Raw genomic sequence first — 20,700 nt, forward strand, 5'->3', positions numbered from 1 at the left:
ATTAAAAAGAAATATCACAAGACTGATGCATCTTCCACACTGAAACATACAACAATGTTAAGTGTAGTTAGTTGACAACAATGAGGAGTGAGACATTTCACTATATTAAGTGTAGAACCAAGCTATAAAGAGTGACAGAGTGCTCCATAGTATTATCAACAAGATGACAGTATGGCTTTGTACTGCACACACATAGGCCTAATAATTGGATGCAGTAGAGTTATCAGTACGGTATAGTATACACATTGTTCTTACACATGCTTTATCTGTATTCTGTAATGGCCTAAAGAAAATAGCTTTCAATTAAACTCAGTGCTTTTTTATGCTCACTCAATCACTTACATACTTCTCCTGCATTTGATTTTTTTTCAATTTATTTTGTATTTTTTTGAGTGCTGGGAGTCTGGTGCAACGCACAGGTCCTGGACCTGGTGAGAGCAGGAGTGGACCTGGTGAGACGTAGGAGGGGCCCTGGACAGCCGTCAACCCACAGAGCCTAGTCCTTCCACGTGCCAGTTCCTCTCACTCCCAGTTCCGGCAGAGTAGTTCCGGAGCAACGGATTGTGTGGCCCTGTCTTTCCCTAATGGGACTAATCGAGGTATAGCTACTGGGACGGAAGTCGGGACTTGATCACCCCCGGCTGGGTCACCTGAGTGAGGGGTATAATGTTGAGAGACCCGAAACCCTGATGACCTTGGGATACATCCCAGGTGAATCCATGCGATGCATTTTTAGATTTTTGTTTTTGCTGTATTTATTTGACCAAAATAGTAATGGCACGCTGCTTCACATGTTACGTGGTGTGACTCCAAGAAAGCGATAATTCCATGATAATGGAAGAAGCTGTGGGCTGTTATACCTGTGCTCACATGTAAATACTACCTAATGAATAGCATCATAATATGCAGTATTCTCAGTGGTGGAAAGCAACTAAGTACTTTTACTTAAGTACTGTACCTAAGTACAATTTTGAGGCATTTGTACTTTACTTGAGTATTTCCAATTTCCAGTACTTTTACTTCTACTCCACTACATCTCAGAGCCAAAAATTGTACTTTTACTTCAGTACAATTATTTGAAAACTTCAGTTACGAGTTACTACATACATTAACCACTCCAACCCTATACATTTCAGCCATTTGAAAACAGCAGATCTACAAGCTCACAATGCGTGCAATACAAAGAGACTGGAATGCAGAAAATGTGACGGGACAACTCTACCCTACAAAGATAAAGTGCAGTAACAAAACAAAGAATCAAACTGATTTAGTACTTCAATAGAGGGTATGCGCGTGATATCATCGTACCTGGAAGTTATGCGCCCACTGAGTGGCAAAAAACTACTTACTGGGCTTGACAGCCCATTCATCCAAACAGAAAGGTCATGTCTGATTGCATTAAACAATGTTAAACTCACCAACATTGCAGCTGTACGAAAATCATGAATTATCCTCTTTCTATCTGCAAAGTTTTTGTTTCATAACAATCCACCATAGAAACGTTATGAGCTACTTTCTGTCAAGAAATGCCCTGCATTTGATTATTTTTCTAAGTGTCAGAGTTTGGAAGTGCTTGTTTTCAATAACACAACATTTTGCTGCCTCCTGCATTATGTGACATTTAGAAACAGGTGGTACGGCAGGACGGTTGAGTGATTTCCAACGAGCGTTTCCAAACTCCAACACCGCCCCACGCTGCTCAATGTTTTGCCACTCAGTCTAGATGAGGGGGGCGTGTCCTGATAGGAAAATCATGCATGTGCATACTCTCCATTGGCCAGCCAAATGGGTTATCAATATACCATGATGTGCTGATGATTCAGTGAATAATATATTATCTAGTGACAAAGTGAACCTAACTTGTGATGTCAAAACATTCCATGACATTTTGGGACACTGTAATGTTGATGGTGTTGAAATAGAGGGTATGCGCATGTTTAAAGTGAATGGCACATCGAGTGGCAAATCGAGTGGCAAAGCAACAGGCAAAGTGAGTTTAACATTATTTAATGTTGTTTAATGCAATCAGATATGACTTTTCTGTTTGGATCCATGGGCTGTCAAGGCCAGAAAGTATTTTTTTGCCACTCAGTAGGCATTCCTGCATAACTTCCGCGTTTGATGATGATGTCACGTGCATACCCTCTATTACCAGATGTGGTAGAAGGGATGAAAATCACAGGCAACACCAAACTAGACTTCAGTATCTGCACTGGAGGAAAATGTACTAATAGCAGAAATAGGAAAATGGATGCTAAAGCAAAAACACCACTGGAATTGGTACATACTGACCTGGCAGGTCCCATTGACCCAACTGGTCAAGATGGGCATCGATATGCCATTTCATTTACAGATGATTTTTCTGGGGCAGTTTATTTCATTAAAATGTAAGTGACGCAACACAAGCCACACAGAAATTCCTATCAGACAGTTCACCTTTTGGTTCAGTAAAATGCATGAGATCAGATGGTGGAGGAGAATACACAGGTGAAGCTTTCCAGTCCCTTTTAAGAGATAAGAGGTATAAGATATGAAACATCATGTCCCCATTCTCCACACCAAAATGGTACTGCTGAGAGACAGTGGAGAACCCTTTTTGAAATGGGAAGGTGCCTTTTATTAGAAAGCGGATTGCCAAAAATATTGTGGCCTTATGCAGTTCAGAGTGCAGCTCATATCCGCAACAGATGTTACAACGACAGAGTTAGGAATACTCCTCCATACTTCATGTTAACAGGAATAAAATTAAAAACAAATCTAGCATGTTTGAATGTTTGAATTTTATGCATACAAACATGATCACAAGAAATTGGATCCCAGGTGTGAAAAGGGAATATGTGTGGGCTAAAGTAAGAACAGTCCAGCATATCTGTTCTACAATCCACATACAGCAAAGGTGTCAAAACATAGGCTGGTGAAATTCATCAAAAAGAATAGTGTGGATTGATTGATTGATTGAAGAATGTATTAACAGTTTGCAGAATTACAGTACATTTCAAGCACAAACTCAATACAAAGGCTGTTAACTGTGAGTGGACGACCCAATTAAGCATTACACTTGTTTCCAATAGGGTCCACCATGTTCAAATCATCAAAACATTTAGAGACGTACAAATAGACACTTCTATAGACAGAACAGGAATTCATCATAAAGGAGGTAAAAAGGGAAAAGAAACATATACAGTGAGGGGAAAAAAGGGGTGGGCGGTGGGGGGATTCACGTTCAGCTCCGTTAATTTGTTTGTTTTCCTTGGAGGAGCTGCGTTGGGTCCCCAAGTCGGCTCCGTGGCCGTACCTTGAGTTGGCTGTGTGGCCATGGAACAACAAACACAAACTGATGATTATGAGACTGAGGTCCAGGAATACACAAATTCAAAAAACATAGAGAATCAAAGCCTAGAAGAAAATGATGAACAGGCAGAAACAGATGGGTCACAAAATGGTGAAATTACAGAAACTGAGGGCCCTATTATGCGTGTCTTAAGTACCAGGTCTTATTACTTAACTTAAGACCTGGAGGTGTGATCAATGCCATTTGGCTATTCTGAGTGGCCAAACAGCATTGACCACGCCTCCAGGTCTTAAGTTAAGTCATAAGACCTGGTACTTAAGACACGCATAATAGGGCCCTAAATCTCAACATGAGAACAAAGACAGTGCAGAAAACAGAAAACCTATAGTCGCAAAAAAAAGCAACGCTACCCGAGAAGAGAAAAGAAACCCCCCAAATACTTGGAGGATTACATATCAGACCTTGATGATAAAGATGTGTGAAATGCAAGTGTTGATTATTGGGTAACACTTTCTATGAAGCCCACATTTATAATGCATTATGAGGGCATGCATAGTTCATTATAATGCATTCATAATTACACTCATAAACACACATGATGCTTTCTGATGCACTATATTTGTGTGTTTATGAGTGTAGTTATGAAGCATTATGAATGCATTATAATGCACTATGAATGCCCTCATAATGCATTATAAATGTGGGCTTCATATAGAAAGTGTTACCAAAAGGAATAATATTACGTTACTTATTACTTGGAATCAAGAGTATAGTTACATATTACTTTATATTACTTTTAAACCGGGCCCCTTCCACCCGCTAAAGAACACATTCTGTTTAGCCATCTCCTTTTACAACTGAATCCAATTCATTGGAATAAGAAGTCTCCAATCAGCCAAACTGAATAATTGCAGGATATAAAACAAAAATATCCAACAGTCTCTCATCAGTAATTTTCAGCTTCATATTCCAACAATCTGAACTGCACACACTGGCTGCAAAATCTCAAAACAGACAGTATATTGTATACATAAACATTGTTGGGCAATATACAGTACTATATATGTTACTTTTGCGCCCCTGCACCTGCAAAAAAGGATCCTACAACAACACAATATGTTTAGTCAGCTTATTTTTAGAACTGAATCCAATTGTTTTGAATAATAATATTAGGAAGAGTCGCCAATCAGCCAAAAAGGCTATAAAATAAAGGAGCAATCTCTCTTTGACCTTTTAAATGAAATGTTTTCAAACGGTAGCCAACAAATCCAGAGTAATATGAAATATGTGCTATTTTTTACAAAGTAAATAGGTATAAAATGACTGGTTTGGCAGAGTAATACCTTACTTTACTCGTTACTGTAAAAAGTAATAATATTACAGTAATGTAACTAGTAACTTGTTACTGCCCAACACTGGAAGTGAGGGGCACTCTTATCATTATACATCACCAAACAACTGAATTGTTGAACAACTGAACGTACATTTTCCCTTCATTGTCAATGGCATTTAATGTTTGTGTTTCCACAAATTTACGTCATATTTGGCGGACATTTGACCTAATTTCTCCTTTCATTGTCAATGGCAAACGTTGAGACGTGTGGGGACAAAAGCTGTATATAGGAGGGGCTAGCGCCCCTCAAAAAACCGCACTTGTGTGAAGTGAGGGGTGCTCTAATCAATACATCACATTCCGTGCTCAGCCAATCAAATCATCACAAATGTCATTCCGGCCAAACACTTTTGGCGTCTTCACTCATTTCTTGCATTTATATAGCGCCTTTATCCAAGGCGCTTTACATTGCATTACACACACACACACACACACACACACACACACACACACACACACACACACACACACACACACACATACACATACACATACACACACACACACACACACATACACACACACACACACACACACACACACACACACACACACACCGATGGCAGCTGAAACCATGCAAGGCACCAACCAGCACATCAGGAGCAATAGGCCTGTCTCACAGCCCCCTTGCCACGCCCCCTTCCAGAGCTAGTGGTGTCATTTAACCATTAGCATTTACACTTTTTTTCTCTGGAGAATCTAAGTACATTTCCTAATGTTAAAATGTCAAAGACCGATAATAATATGAAGAAAACACAATGGTATAACAACTCAAATAAGTAAAATAAACCTTACCTTTACAAAACAGTAGTTTGTGGCTTTACTTGTGAAAATACCTCTTTTAACATGGAAGCCTATGGACCGCAGAAAAAATAACACCACTAGCTCCAAAAGGGGGCGTGGAAAGGGGGAGGGGAAATGCTGTGAGATAGGCCTATTAGGTGTTCAGTGTCTTGTTCAAGAACACTTCGACACTATAGGGCTGTATTTTGCGTGTCTTAAGTACCAGGTCTTATTACTTAACTTAAGACCTGGAGGCGTGGTCAATGCTCTTTGGCCACTCAGAATAGCCAAATGGCATTGATCACGCCTCCAGGTCTTAAGTTAAGTAATAAGACCTTGTACTTAAGACACGCAAAATACAGCCCATAGGGCCCTATTTTGCGTGTCTTAAATGTCCTTTCATGTGTTATTTTGGTTCTGTCTTGATATCTCAATGCTTTGATGTTTTATGTAAAGCACTTTTTGTTGTTGAAACGAACTAATAAACTTGCCTTGCATTGCCTTGCTTGAATGGATATGCATAATCCTTTAATGTGGCTTATATCTCTATACACTCACTTTCTCACTGAGTCTCAGTCTGATAAACATCGTTATAAGCTTTTCATAGAATGTTTGAAGAGATCTCTGTGCTGGTTATGGGCTGAGTTACAATAACCAGTGGTGGGGAAAAGTGCTCACATGTTTTACTTAAGTAAAAGTATCACTAGGCCTACTGCAATGTATAAAGTACTCCATTACAATTAAGTCAAAGTATGAAATTAAAAATCTACTTGAGTAAAAGTACAGAAATATTGGTATCAAAATGTACTTAATGTACCAAAAGTAAAAGTACTCATTGTGCAGATTTAAAGTTTTCAAAATCTATTGAAAGTAGCCGATCTACAAAGCTCACAATGCGTCGCAGGACAGACTGGTAAACTGATGTTCTGGCGCCATCTAGTGTCCATCAGCAGACACTGCATGATACATGATGTTATGGGTGTAAAACTGTTTCTAAGAGTTACATTAATTAAAGTCCATAGTGGTTTAAATCCGTTTTATTATCTTTATTTAAAAGTTAAATTAATTAAAGTCCATAGTGGTTCAATCGGCTTTATAATCACATGCAGCACAATTACAGGAGCTAAAGTGAACTGGAACAGTTTGGAGGAGTACCAGCCCTGATAGCTCTGGTCCATAGCCTTCTACTGCTTCTACGATTCTGCCCTGCAGTATAAGGCTATGGGACTTTCAGTTTTAAAGGTGTAGTGAAATGAAAAATACGTTTTTCACACTTTTAGACCATCTCCGTGGTCATCATATGAGCATACCTAACAATGGATGCCAAAAAAATGGGAAAATTCTAATTTTTGTGTGTTTTTATATCAAAAGTCCATAAGAATATATTTTTTATTACTTCCTGAAAACGAAAACGAACACACACCACGCTGCTGCGTATAGCATAGCAACATTCCCTAGCTACCGTCCCATCGCCTGAAGGGATGCGACGCTCTGATTGGTTCAGAAACTTCATAGCGGTGTTTCAACTTGAGACCGTCTGAAACTTCAAAATAAAATGTCCACCATTTCCGTTTCACTACGCCTTTAAATCTCAAATCGAAATCAGACCAGCCGATCCTCTTTAGCGTATTTTAAAAGAACGTTTTTGCTACTCACCAAAACAAAGGCGGGTTGTGTCATTAGAAAGCCTACTTTCCTTAGTGGACGCACTCTGAGCCCCCCACCACACGTATAAACGGTACTTTTTGGCCAGAAAGGGATTTTTTTTCACGCACACACGCACTCACCAGTGTTGAATTCTAGACATGGCAACTTGCCTGATAGCCTCCAACTTCATCAGCACTGTGCTAGTGTTGAAGTGTCTGTCTGTCTGTCTGTCTGTCAGACTATGGGAGTATGGGATTGTTTGCTTCTTTTTTTTTTAAATCAACGTTATTATTGTTCATATTCATTGCATTTTGACATTACAGGACTAGCAAATCTGGAGCATTACACTGACTCACCAACATGAAACAGGTGCACTTTCTATCAGTGCAGTCAAAATGCCACAATCTATAGGGCCAAAATGACATGGTTGTAACATTGCATTTTGTTTTCAGAAACGCCCAGTGTATTATAATAAATACAATAAAACAGGAAAACAGCAAAGACACAATTGTCGCAAGATTAACCCCTAATGTACACTATTATGTAAAGGCATAATGATAATAATTAAGGCAAGAGATCAAAATACTATAGAATATAGAAGCCACAATGGGTGTCAGTCGTCCCCAAAACATGTTTAGCTTGACCCAAGAGAGAAATTTGATGTCTCGCTGGCTGGGGCCCAAACTAGTGAAAATAGCAGATGTACAAGATCGCAACGCAGTGTTGTCGTCAAAATCTTGACGATAAATGATCATCGACTACCTTTTTTCACCAACGAAAACTAAATGGAAACTAAGCTACGATGACTAAAACTAAAACTAAATATACTGACAATTTCATCAACAAATATAAACTAGACTAAAATGTTAGGAAGTGACTAGTGGACAAGAGATCCAGTATAAGTCATTTTACACTTTGTTGCATTCATGCTGAAAATAGCAGATCGGCTATTTACAGTGTAAAATCAGCCATTACGACGGCATCAAGGGTCGCGAACATCCATTTTAGTTTAAACAACTGTAGATTTAGTCGACTAAAATGTTATGATATTTAGTCGACTAAAACTAGACTAACACTACAACATTCCGGGTGACTAAAACTAAATGTGGTGTCTGCAGACGAGCACACACACATTATCCACTTGAACCCTCTCCACAGCAGGGGTTCCCAAACTTTGTCATGACAAGGACCCCCAAATTGACACTAATTAGCCCCCCATTTGAAAACATATGCCAGGGACCCCCATAAGAGAAGACTTTTACAGCTATAGAAAAACCAGTTTGATTTCAAGGACCCCCAGTTTGACATGCAGATTAGTCTACGGACCCCCATTTAATGGCATTTCTATCTCTGAGACCCCAATTTATATCGTAAAATCTATGTTAATTGAACTCTGAGAGTGTACAAATGGAACTCTCAGAGTTACAGACCCATAAGGGTCCATTTGGTTCCTAATTATCATTTAGCTGGGGACCCCCTGGAACTCCCCACCCCACTTTGGGAACCACTGCTCCACTGCAGTGGTTGTCTGTTCACAGTCCATTATGCCATTATACTGCATGTCATGCTGTTTACAAGTTTGTCCACCAGGGGGTGCTCATGTAACACACTTCTAGGTTTGCTCATGATCAGTTTTAGCTGTCACGTTAGCAGTAGTCTCTCGAGACAGACTGTTGACTGGCAAAGAGGACGCTTTTTTTCCTTTATTGTTTGACGATGGGTTCTCAGAATGTGATAGCAGTGACAGTGGTGACCCTGCTGATGTTCTACATAAAAGAGAACCAGAAAACCACAAGGTGAGTCTTAACTTAGGGCAGCGGTGGCCGAACGGTTTGCGGAGCGGTCTTGTTATCGGAAGGTCGCCAGTTTTAATCCCCGGACCGGCACGTTAAAATTACCACCGCTGAAGTGCCCTTGAGCAAGGAACCCCTACCATGAAATGTTCTATGAGCAGGGTCTGGCTGTAAACAAGCATCTCGAGCTTAGTCCATTCACCCTGGGTAAACAAAGAACTTTGCTTTGCTTTGCTTTACACACACTTGTAGGACTGTACATGCCCACGCATGCATAGGCTACTAACATACTGTATGTTAGTAGCCTATGTAGTAGCTATTTATGTGTAGGCCTATGTTACATACACATAATAGCCCTGCCTATAGTCCTGAATACTATATCTCATTTGGCCAGGGGGACTGAGAACAAAATGCATTTATTTTCAGTTAGAATGAACACATGTTTTGCATATATTTTCCAGTGGACCCGGCCTCCGTGCCTGCAGGAACCCCCCTGAAGATGATGGAGAGGTGAGTATTATGATTATGATCTGATTCTTCATCGTTCTTTGCTCTGGTGTAACGTGTGCGCTATTGTGATGTTTTCACTCTGCATTAACTGTTTTCGTGTTGCTTTGAATGAAAATGTGTTTAACGAGGCTCTTTCATGGCCAAATATTTTATCTATGTTAAAATGTCAGTTTAGTTATCGTAGCAGCTTGTCTCCTGCTGCTGCTGTTGGATGCGTTTGTGTTCATGGTAACCAATCGGAGCTTCCTCTACTACACACAACACATTCTGGAGAGAACATTCTTCATTTACAGGACTTTTGTCTTTATTTCAAAAAGGGACAAAGAAACAAACATTACATTATATCATCAATTCAACTGTTTAAAACTATGAATAGTTAAGTCACAACCGTCAACTTTACAGTAATGAAGGCACATTCAGTTCCAATGCGCTTTTGAAATCAATGGACTTTGAATGGGTTTCATGCCTTCATAATGGACTATATGTACAGTATACCAACTTCAATGAGGTGTTCATCCAACAATAGAGATAAGTAACACAAAGAAAAGGATACAATACAAAGTAAAGTTGCTTAACTGTGATTTCAAAATAATCTTGAAATCTTAAAAAATAAATCAAAGAACAAAAACAAGGTAATATATCACATACATAAAAATTGTTATCATGAATCATACGTAAGCAAACAACCTAACAGTGGAATATCTATATAATGAAGCTATGCGTATACACTATAGAGTGCTACTGTATGTCTGCATAAAATGCTATCTAAGTTACATAAGTTGAGACTAAGCAAAGGAACAATAACCTCCTATTTACACTATGGCTTACTGCTCATAACAGACACTGTTCTGTAAAAATTATATAAACAAAACACATCATAAAATGGAGGGATTACACATTAGCTTGAATGATAATGCAAGATTATTCATATTAATACCCTAATCGCATAAAATATGTAAAAGTAACAATTGTATAGCAACCACTGACTATAGCCCTTCATCAAGTTGACTATTTTAATTATCCTACACAACTATTTACATGATGCTGTTGCCTGCTTGGAATATTAATTCTCGGGGCATGGTCCCATAATCTTCTACAGAGGAACCACAGAGAGCATCCTGACTGGATGCGTCACTGCCTGCATAGGCGGCGGTTGAGCCTGACGTTTGGGACGGCTAATATTTGTAGTATTATACAGCGCCAGCATGGATGACTGACATTAAATTAATTGATTTAACCATGCCCCCATAACAAGCTAAATAACAACGCAACAAGGCTTCCGTTTCAAAATCACATCTTCTGTCTGTCCTCGTTTAGCTTTGGTCTGTGTGGACTGGGAGGAATTCTTTCTATTTACAACCACAAACACCAGGTAAAGTACAGTACTTGTTCTTCTGTCTGTCTGTTCCTGTCAATCTTTTTTTTCTTTTTTTGCCCCTTTTTCTCCCCAATTTCTATTTACAACCACCAACACCAGGTAAAGTACAGTACTTGTTCTTCCGTCTGTCTGTTCCTGTCAATCTTTTTTTCTTTTCCCCCCCTTTTTTTGACCCTTTTTCTCCCCAATTTACTCATTATGCCAATGTATTGGCACATTTCTGTACATTGTCACAAGCTCACCTGGAGCTCCTACCGGGAGGATGTAGAGCCTTCATCTTACTCCTCTCACCCAACACTCCCTGCTGACAGGAAGGAATACTCTGTAGAATTATGTACAGTGACTATATATATATATATCACCCTCTCCGCCCGGCTTCTCTACCCCGAACATGGGCCAAATGTGTTCGTGTAGATGCTCGACAAAGCCAGATGCATTGTGGTGGATTCGAACCCCCAAAGACTCCGCAATGGTGGGCACACATACTTTACTGTGCCACCCGAGCGTCTCAAGGTGAAGGGTCTATGGGGCCTGGACTCCAGTCTCAGCACTGGGTCCAGCTTCAACAACTACTTGTTGATCTATCTCTTCATACTGGTGGTATTCTGTCTCCTCACTGGGTCCAGCAGCTTCAACAACTACCTGTTGATCTATCTCTTCATAATCTGAGTCTTCTGCCTCTTCAATGGGGCCAGATTCAACAACTACTTGTTCATCTATCACTTCATACTCGAGGTCAGATTCAGAATCAGAACCAACAACATTATAATACTCGATATCAATGTTCTCATTTCCGACATTATAATGAACCGTCGCAGTGTCCCACACTCCTGCATTATGTCTTCTGGTGGCCTGGAGAAACACAGAAACACCCAACGTTAAGTCACTGAATCATCATCTGCCTGAGAACCCTCCTATCTCTCTATTGTTTGCTTGTATATGAAGACACTTGAACTCTGGTTTAACTGTCATTTACATTCCAGTCTTGTGTTGTGTAAAGATGTATTACCTTCCAGAGACAATAGAAGGCGATGGGTACCAGCATCAACAGCAGCAGCACCACTGTGACTGTAACTTTGATGCTGTCGGTCGGGGGGACTGTAGGAGGGACTGTAGGAGGGACTGTGAAAAAAAAAAAACATCACCAAATCATGTAAGAACATGATAATTTGATAAACCTTCATGTTTGATTGAATCATGCATGGCTGACGGAGATTCATATTGTGAGTTTAACCCATTTAGACCTGAGGCCGATTCTTAAAAAAGGGCTTCTAAATCCTAACAGTTTTCTGAAAAAGCTGTGTTTCTATGTCAGTGGTGCTCAACCTTTTTCATGTCAAGGACCCCCAGAATTATCTGTATTTGGCCCAAAATATGTTGTTCCAGGGACCCCCCAAACACCCCCCCGCTGCCAGAAGCAAAGATTTGAGTTAAAAACATTCACTCTGAAAGAATATATATTCAAAGAATTGAGCCACATTTTCAAGATTTATCAAAAATAGCAGACCTGCAAGCTCGTAGCGTGTCACTCGGTGACGCGCTACAAGCTTGTAGGTCTGCTATTTTTCAACAGATAAAGTATAACATAACGCTTAAAACACCAAAAGGGGTTCCCGCCCAGAATGGTTTAAAGGTAATTTCATTCAGGTTACCTGTGACGGTGAGAGAGAGGATGTCGCTCTCAGAGGAGACATTGTGAGAAAACACGTTGGTGTGATTTAAAACAACGTCGACGTGATAAGCACAGCTGTAATTCCCTTGGTGGCCGGGGCCTGCTTCGAAGAACAGGAAGTTGGCAGAGTGATTGACAGCTGGCTGGGTGTGGTTGTGTGTGCTGTTGACTCCAGTGAAGGTGAGGTGGAAGGAGCCGTCTGGGTACTGTGGCAGGATGGAGCAGCTGATGCTGAAGTTGGAACCTTCCAACACCTGCTGCCCCTGCTGCTGGCCCTCAGAAACCCCGTTTAGAGTGGGGAAGACGCTGATGTTTGGCTTCAACAGAAGATCTGTAACAAGACACGAGTGATTGAATTATAGTACAGCAGATATTTACATACAGTATAGAGTAGCCAATGAGATGGGACCAAGATTAGAGATCCAACATATTGTAAGGCTTTTGTATGGCTTTTGCTGAAATTAGACGATGCAAAAAAAGTTATTTTAAATTAATTCAGAAAAAGAAACATCCTGTTTCTATGCTGTAGATAGGTAGGTTAAGTAAGTAGGCAAGTAGACGGACGTCACTGTTTGTGTTACCTGAACAGATCACCTCCAATGTGACAGTGGAATTCTGAGACAGTGTCATTCCACACTCCCTCAGTGAAGACTCGGTTCCAACACAGTCAGCTGTGATCCACCACACAGGTTGAACCGTTGAAGCAGGACTCCTTTGTGTTGAAACGTCAGAGCCACAATCCATCTGCCTACACACGACAGAGGATGACTTCAGGTTCCAGTCGGACTGACCATCCACGGGTCTCCAGTCTCCCTGGTGTTGCATCTCCAGTACACCGCTACAGTTACTGCTTCCTCCCACCAGCCTGACGTCATCAGGCTCTGTACAGAGACAAGACCGTTACAAACCATTTAGAGCAGACATGCCTTGTGAGCCGAAAGTGTTCAGTTCTCCCACTCCATGATAATGGATGGTGGTGTTCTGTTAACAGATGGTGGGGATCTATTGCTAACACTGTCTAACACTAACACATGGTGAACTGTCACTCCCAAGACGGCAAACGGGTGACTTCTTGGAACGGATTTGACCAAACGTCAAACTCAAAACTCAAAGTTTGAGCACGGAATATCTGCAACTTATATATAACGGGTGTCCCTGGCTGTGGCACACCCTCATGCCATGCTCAGCCAATCACAGTGCATAATGGGAATAATGGCACACCTTCCAGCCAATCGGCCAACCACATCGTCAATGTCGGCCATACATGGTTAATTTTGCTGCAATTCCGTCCTCAAAGTTTGGCGGCATAGATGGTAATTTTCCCTCCTCATACTTTGAGGACATTACTAAAATTATTAGATTATACCTGAGCAGGTGAGTCCAACAGTCTTGTCAGGTGAGCAGGTGGTGTTTCTAGTTGAGTCTGAGGTTCTACAGTCCAGGAGAGCAGACTCGTTGCCTTCACACTGGAACTCTTTGGTCCACATCGAAGCGTTCACTTCTCCATAGAGCGCCCCCTGGGGGACTGAAGGAGCCCCGCAGCCAAGATCCCTACAGACCACCTTTGCGTCCTGCTGGTCAAAGTCATCTTCACACACTGAGACCCACGACAGGTCAGACTTCACCTCCAGTCTGCCTGAACACACACTGGTCCCATTCACCAACCTCACAGACTCTGGAGATAGAGAGGGGGGGGGGGGGGTTGTCAACGTACATGTATCTTATTAATGGCAATTCTTGCAACATGTTTCAACACGCACGCGCATGCACGCACACACGCACGAGTTGTGGAGGTGAAGTGGAGTCCACATTATTGTAATAGTTGAGGTCACTGTTTATGTGTTTTACCCGAACAGAACACCTCCAGTCTCTCAGTGGAATTGTGAGACTCCTTTGTTCCACACTCCCTCAGTGAAGATTGAGATCCAACACATGGAATCTTCCACACAGGTTCAACGGTTGCATCAGACCTCCTTTGTGTTGAAACAGCAGAGCCACAGTTCAGCTGTCTACACACTACAGATGATGACTTCAGGTTCCAGTCATAAATAGAACCCGCTGGTCTCCACTCTTCCTGGTGTTTCACCTCCAGTATACCAGAACAGTTACTGGTTCCTCCCTCCAACATGACGTCACCAGGCTCTGTACAGTGGCAAAACGAGGCAAAAAAGAAAATAAAGTACTATTACTTTCATTGTTAAATAGGAATCCGAATTAGGATAGCAATGTCATTTTCATGTTTTAAACTAGAAATATGTGCTCCTCTGAGCACAGGACTCCACCGACAATATAGTATAGGTCAATCTTAGCCAATCAGGATGACATATGAAATATTGGACAGGTCTCCCTTGATGACATTACTATAGAGGTAATCACCTGCTGGCCATTTGGGTGCCCTAAGCATAATATATTTGTGGTGCCTTGTGCTTTGTGGTGCGGTGCTGGATTACTTCTTCAATTCGACCAATTCCACAATTCAATTGGACTAAGGTGGCAGCAGGAAGTACAAGGTAATAGCCTAAATAGCTCCAGTTTTACCGCCTTGGTGATTCACAACCATATGCTTATATTGGATGTGATTTCTCATCCCATCAGAATCAAAGTAATCACAGACATGACAGTGTCTGCAGCTAGAGTACATTTCACTCACTGCACAGGGAAGTGAATGATGCCAGGCTGCAGGTGACCACAAACCAGTCACATTATGTGAAATGTTCTTTTCTAGTTATGATTATTATTACCTGAGCAGGTGAGTCCAACAGTCTCGTCAGGTGAGCAGGTGGTGTTTCTAGTTGAGTCTGAGGTTCTACAGTCCAGGAGAGCAGACTCGTTGCCTTCACACTGGAACTCTTTGGTCCACATCGAAGCGTTCACTTCTCCATAGAGCGCCCCCTGGAGGACTGAAGGAGCCCCACAGCCAAGATCCCTACAGACCACCTCTGCATCCTGCTGGTCAAAGTCATCTTCACACACTGAGACCCATGACTGGTTAGACTTCACCTCCACTCTGCCTGAACACACACTGGTCCCATTCACCAACCTCACAGACTCTGGAGAGAGAGAGAGAGAGAGAGAGAGAGAGAGAGGGAGTGGGAGAGAGATCATTTTTAATCATAGAACATTACACTTTTTCAGGACTGCTCCGCTCATCTCTGAAATGCCATTTTTTTAAGAGTGGGGATCTTAGTTCAGATCATTCAAGAATACATTTTCCAACATCACTACGCACAAATAAGGAGTTGTCTAAATGTAATAACTAACTTTTGTGTAGTCAGACATGTCTCTGTAATGGACAGTCAGGACTCTAACATGTCTCTGTAATGGACAGTCAGGACTCTAACATGTCTCTGTAATGGACAGTCAGGACTCTAACATGTCTCTGTAATGGACAGTCAGGACTAACATGTCTCTGTAATGGACAGTCAGGACTCTAACGTGTCTCTGTAATGGACAGTCAGGACTCGGTAATCTATTAATATGTGACCATTTTGTTGGTGGTACTTTATTTCATACTTTAGGTACGTAAAGAACGTGTAGCCCTCAGTGGCAAGGGAGGTGTGTGTTCTGTGTGACAGACAGACAGACAGACAGACAGACAGACAGACAGACAGACAGACAGACAGACAGACAGACAGACAGACAGACAGAGTCACCTGAACAGGTGTTACCTGAACAGATCACCTCCAGTCTGTGGGCTGAAGTATAAGACGCATTTGTTCCACAGTCCTTCAGTGAAGACTCAGAGCCAACACAGGGAGATGTTATCCACCATACAGGTTGATTTGTAGAACCAACCAGTCTCAGTGATGAAACAGCAGAACCACAGGTTAGCTGTCTACACACTACAGATGATGACTGCAGGGTCCAGTCAGAATCATCCACTGGTCTCCACTCATAATGGAGTTTCATCTCCAGTATTCCAGCACAGTTACTGGTTCCTTCCACCAATCTGACATCTGTACAGAGACGAAAGTAAGCAGTAAAAAAAAAATCACACCCGTGTGAACTGAGTGGTGTAAGGTTTTATATAGCATGATCAGCTGTGGTCTGACGTAATGTCTGACGTAATGTCTGACGTCTATTGGGCTTCCCACCGTCTTTAAAGATCTTTGGCTAGGTAGGGTCGTCTTCTGATGTGATGATTTGTGACCATGAAGTTGATTCAGCTGGAGTTTTTGTCCGATGTGAGGTATTATATAAGGTAAGGTGTTATATAGCCTGATCAGCTCTGATCTGACGTAATGAAATCACACCCGGATGTGATTTCACAACTGGCTGTTTTTGTGCAGAAAAAACGAGCATGGTTGCTACGGTCATCCAGTTCACCCGGGTGTGATTTAATTACGTCAGAAATTATTTTGAACATAGCAACCATGCTCATTTTTTCTGCACACAAAAGCCTGTTGTAGGAGTGGTTTACACCACTCAAAAAAAGCCAGTTGTAGGAGTGGTTTACACCACTCAAAAAGCAAGAAAAAAGAAAATGCATTACTTTCATTTTAAGTAGAGTTTTAAGACTCTACACAGTCTATCCTGCAGGGGACACAGCACCACCGGTACGTTCCAAAAATATCTGTCAACCTAAATCAGAGTAAGTAAAGGGGCAGTGGCTCAGGGGTAGAGTGGCCGGTAGAGTAGCCGGTTCGATCCCGGGCTCCCCCAGAGTTAGTGTAGGTTCTAAGTAGGTTAGACACTAACTCTGCCATCGGTGTGTGAACGTGTGTGTGAATGGGTGAATGTAATGCACAATCTATGTAAAGCACTCTGGATGAAAGCACTATGTACAGTAAATGCACCATTTACCATTTAAAGCAAATCACACGCATGTTGAAAAGAATGCTAATTAAAGTTTGAAATGATAGGCTGCTGTCATAGCACATTGTGATGTAGGAGGAGGAGGCAGAGGAGATGGGTCAGGTGGGTGTGTCCACATAACTCATCAATTTTAACACATACTGTACAGCAGCGCTACTCAACCCGCGGCCCGCGGGCCCCATGCGGCCCCTGCTTCATGTCTCTGTGGCAGCGGCCCATCGTGGTCATTCCAATGAAATGATAGTTTTTGTACTTTCAGTGTGGGGAAAGCATTTGCAATCGTGATGAGATTCAGCTGATATAGGAAAGTGACCTGGTATGACTGTTCTAGTCTATTTTGCGTTGTTTGTTTCATTAACCCATTTTGGGCGGGAACCCCCTTTTGGTGTTTTAAGCATTATGTTATACTTTAGCTATTGAAAAATAGTAGATCTACAAGCTCATAGCGCGGCACTCAGTGCCGCGCTATGAACTTGTAGGTCTGCTATTTGTTTTAAATCGTGAAAATGTGGCGCAAATTTGGAATATATTCTTTCAGAGCGAACATTTTGAACTCTAACTTTGCTTCTGGGGGGTCCCTTGAACAACCTATTTTCAGATGGGGGTCGGTGGTCAATTACATATAATTTTTGGGGTCCTTGACATGAAATATTGAGCACCACTGATACAGAAACATGAGGTTTTTCAGAAATACCTAATTATTTTAATTTCGACGTCAGGCCTAAATGGGTTAACACAATCAGTGCCGGAAGTCCTTCAAAATAGGAGCTCTGGGGTGCCGGAAAGACATGGCCGCTTTTACTCGGAAACCCATGACCCGGAAACAATCCACTTTACTTTACATAGCTAGCTTACATTGCGATCGTTTTAGTTTATACGATATATGATCCAAAAAGCGTTCATATTTTGCGGGAGAGACGGATGAGGAGCAGAAATGAAGCGCCAGTATATCGATCCGTTCAACACCACGGAGAGCGCCCTGGATTAGGAGAGACGAGTCATTCTTTCCGCCGCGCTAACAGCTAAGTCAATGATAAGCTAACAATTGCCTAGAGTGTAGCATACGGTAGCCGAAAGGCGAACTGACAAATGAAAAAAGGAAAAAAATCAGAATATTCTTATCTCGCCCCGTATCATTGAGGATGCGCTAGGACGTCCTCAGACGTCCGATGTACGGGTCGATTGGGACCCCTAGGACGTGTGGCGACATCCTATGTACGGAAACGGTTAATGTATAAGTATTATTTTTGTTTGAGTATATTGGCTTTACTGCATCATTGCACTGCGGTTACAATTTGTTCTAGATTCCTAGTGTTCATTTAAAATTAGATATTCCTCTAAATCTGGGTATAGTAAAAAAGAAAAGAATCAGGCCACAGCTCTCCTGGTCCCTCTGCACGTCCCTGATTACCTAAGCAGGTGAGTCCAACAGTCTTGTCAGGTGAGCAGGTGTTTCTAGTTGAGTCTGAACTTCTACAGTCCAGGAGAACAGACTCGTTGCCTTCACACTGGAACTCTTTGGTCCACATCGAAGCGTTCACTTCCCCATAGAGCGCCCCCTGGAGGACTGAAGGAGGCCCACAGTCAAGCTCCCTGCAGACCACCTCTGCATCCTGCTGGTCAAAGTCATCTTCACACACTGAGACCCATGACTGATTAGACTTCACCTCCACTCTGCCTGAACACACACTGGTCCCATTCACCAACCTCACAGACTCTGGAGAGAGAGAGAGAGAGAGAGAGAGAGAGAGAGAGAGACAGCGATAGAGATAGAGATAGAGTGGGTGTGGGTGTGTGTGTGGCGGGGGGGAGGGTGTTCAACATTTTCATTCATTAAAGGTAACAGACAACAGACGAGAACATGAGGACACACACACAGTCACACACACACACACACACACACACACACACACACACACGCTCGCAAGCATTGACGATATTTACACACAAGATCAATTAAATAGCAGACTGTACAGATTACTGTTATTGTTGAAGTATTGTTTGTGTTACCTGAACAGATCACCTCCAGACTGTAAGAGTAGCTGCCAGACCTCATTGCGCCACACTCCCTCAGTGAAGACTCAGTACCATCACAGGAAGATCTAATATCCCATGCATCAGTATAACCAGCAGAACTCCTTTGTGTCGACAGAGCAGAGCCACAGTCTATCTGCCGACACACTACAGATGCTGCCTTCAGGTTCCAGACAGACTGAGACTGACCACTCCCTCGTCTCCATTCTCCCTGGTGTTTGATCTCCAGTCTACCAGTACAGTTACTGCTTCCTCCCACCAACCTAACATCATCAGGCCCTGTACAGAGACAAGTGAGAATACCGTAAGTACAGTCAAACAAAGTACTATTACTTTCCTTATAAAATAACAATCCTAACAAAGAGTGTTGATTGTTATGTCAGGCTATCGAAACCACATCCTTGTGTTTGTTTTCTGTTTTTTTAACTGATTCTGTTCTATTTTCACCATCATTTCTCATGTTGTTTCATTTTGTCTTTTGAGGGACGCTAGCCCCTCCCACGTCCCACGTCCAGTGTCCACAGTCGTTGTGTCATAGTGTCTGAGCAAATAGACAATGTGTCGAATTTTACGTCATGCTGATGTGCCCCTCACTTCATTCACATGGGTGTGATTTTTCAAATAAGATTTTGGTTTGTAAAGCATGTAACCTTTGTCCTATTTTTGAGGGACACTAGCCCCTCCTATGTCCAGCTTTGAGTGTTTGTGTAAACACCAACATTGAAGACAAAAGTGTGTAAACACAAACATTGAGGACGCAAATTGTGATTGGCCGGAATGTGATGATGTATGTTGATAAGAGCACCCCTTACTTACACACGGGTGTGATTTTTATTATTACCTGAGCAGGTGAGTCCAACAGTCTTGTCAGGTGAGCAGGTGGTGTTTCTAGTTGAGTCTGACCTTCTACAGTCCAGGAGAACAGACTCGTTGCCTTGACACAGGAACTCTTTGGTCCACATTGAAGCGTTCACTTCTCCATAGAGCGCCCCATGGAGGACTGAAGGAGGCCCACAGTCAAGCTCCCTACAGACCACCTCTGCATCCTGCTGGTCAAAGTCATCTTCACACACTGAGACCCATGACTGGTTAGACTTCACCTCCACTCTGCCTGAACACACACTGGTCCCATTCACCAACCTCACAGACTCTGGAGAGAGAGAGAGAGAGAGAGAGAGAGATCATTTTAATCAAGAACATTAATGAGTTGGGATCTTAGTTGATTTGAATAGAACGAAGGCGTGAACGAAGTATGCCATTGTTACAGGAGGCTATTGATCTGTTATCAAGCTAGGCAAAGCAGTAGCCATGCAGTGGGAAATCAGCTTTCGATGGGCACAGTCTAAGACGAAATAAAGATTACTTTTGTGAGGCAGGTTGTCG

This window comes from Electrona antarctica (genome assembly GCF_951216825.1).
Source record: "Electrona antarctica genome assembly, chromosome: 18".
Lineage (NCBI taxonomy): Eukaryota > Metazoa > Chordata > Actinopteri > Myctophiformes > Myctophidae > Electrona > Electrona antarctica.